The sequence below is a fragment of the Ambystoma mexicanum genome, chromosome 4q (genome assembly GCF_040938575.1).
Source record: "Ambystoma mexicanum isolate Mex_15411 chromosome 4q, UKY_AmexF1_1, whole genome shotgun sequence".
NCBI classification, from domain to species: Eukaryota; Metazoa; Chordata; class Amphibia; order Caudata; family Ambystomatidae; genus Ambystoma; species Ambystoma mexicanum.
In genome coordinates this window covers 531,258,059-531,260,045 of record NC_090928.1, presented here as the reverse complement: position 1 = coordinate 531,260,045, position 1,987 = coordinate 531,258,059, and the positions used below count along the sequence as shown (strand labels likewise).

The window sequence follows — 1,987 nt, the reverse complement described above, 5'->3', positions numbered from 1 at the left end:
GTTTGATACTTTCTTAGACTATTTCTGCCTCTGGCTGATGTGTATTTTCTTTCCAAACTCCACCAGAGCCTATGATTACACAGCATCCTATCTGTGGAAAGCGGCAGTGTAGGGATAGGGAAGAAAACTATAGGCATCCAAAGGAGCCTGGCTAGTTCAGTTGGTAGAGCATGAGACTCTTAATCTCAGGGTCGTGGGTTCGAGCCCCATGTTGGGCGAAAACAACTAAAATTGTAGTGCTTTTTGACCAAAAAAATAGAAATTGAAAGTCTCTTTACAATATTTGCAATATTTTCATTGTTAACATGCAATATATGAATGCATGTCTGGATGATGTGTAATGGGGCAATACCATACCTTAATGTATTCACTGTAAAATAAAAAGTATGTATCATCTTATTATAAAATAAAGTGGAGAAAACACAAATAAGACTTTTTTTCACACAGGTTCAGTCAGCTATTTCCTTATATTCTTCAAAGCGTTCTCATATTGACTGGTAATTGTGTTTGATACTTTCTTAGACTATTTCTGCCTCTGGCTGATGTGTATTTTCTTTCCAAACTCCACCAGAGCCTATGATTACACAGCATCCTATCTGTGGAAACCGGCAGTGCAGGGATAGGGAAGAAAACTATAGGCATCCAAAGGAGCCCGGCTAGCTCAGTCGGTAGAGCATGAGACTCTTAATCTCAGGGTCGTGGGTTCGAGCCCCACGTTGGGCGAAAACAACTAAAATTTTAGTGCTTTTTGACCAAAAAAATAGAAATTGAAAGTCTCTTTACAATATTTGCAATATTTTCATTGTTAACATGCAATATATGAATGCATGTCTGGATGATGTGTAATGGGGCAATACCATACCTTAATGTATTCACTGTAAAAGAAAAAGTATGTATCATCTTACTATAAAATAAAGTGGAGAAAACACAAATAAGACTTTTTTCCACACAGGTTTAATCGGCTATTTCCTGATATTCTTCAATGCGTTCTGATATTGACTGGTAATTGTGTTTGATACTTTCTTAGACTATTTCTGCCTCTGGCTGATGTGTATTTTCTTTCCAAACTCCACCAGAGCCTATGATTACACAGCATCCTATCTGTGGAAAGCGGCAGTGCAGCGATAGGGAAGAAAACTATAGGCATCCAAAGGAGCCCGGCTAGCTCAGTCGGTAGAGCATGAGTCTCTTAATCTCAGGGTCGTGGGTTCGAGCCCCACGTTGGGCGAAAACAACTAAAATTGTAGTGCTTTTTGACCAAAAAAATACATCCTATCTGTGGAAAACGGCAGTGCAGGGATAGGGAAGAAAACTATAGGCATCCAAAGGAGCCCGGCTAGCTCAGTCGGTAGAGCATGAGACTCTTAATCTCAGGGTCGTGGGTTCGAGCCCCACGTTGGGCAAAAACTTTTAGTAAAATTTTAGTGCTTTTTGACCAAAAAAATAGAAATTGAAAGTCTCTTTACAATATTTGCAATATTTTCATTGTTAACATGCAATATATGAATGCATGTCTGGATGATGTGTAATGGGGCAATACCATACCTTAATGTATTCACTGTAAAAGAAAAAGTATGTATCATCTTACTATAAAATAAAGTGGAAAAAACACAAATAAGACTTTTTTCCACACAGGTTTAATCGGCTATTTCCTGATATTCTTCAATGCGTTCTGATATTGACTGGTAATTGTGTTTGATACTTTCTTAGACTATTTCTGCCTCTGGCTGATGTGTATTTTCTTTCCAAACTCCACCAGAGCCTATGATTACACAGCATCCTATCTGTGGAAAACGGCAGTGCAGGGATAGGGAAGTAAACTATAGGCATCCAAAGGAGCCCGGCTAGCTCAGTCGGTAGAGCATGAGACTCTTAATCTCAGGGTCGTGGGTTCGAGCCCCACGTTGGGCGAAAACAACTAAAAATTTAGTGCTTTTTGACCAAAAAAATAGAAATTGAAAGTCTCTTTACAATATTTGCAATATTT

The 1,987-nt window shown here is 38.8% G+C and overlaps 1 non-coding gene across 1 annotated transcript; it reads left to right on the top strand.

Annotated features, from left to right (window-relative positions):
- Nucleotides 1–1,330: 1,330 nt before the first annotated feature.
- Nucleotides 1,331–1,403, top strand: TRNAK-CUU (transfer RNA lysine (anticodon CUU)). Its single transcript has one exon. It is a non-coding gene; the product is annotated as a tRNA-Lys (tRNA).
- Nucleotides 1,404–1,987: the final 584 nt, after the last annotated feature.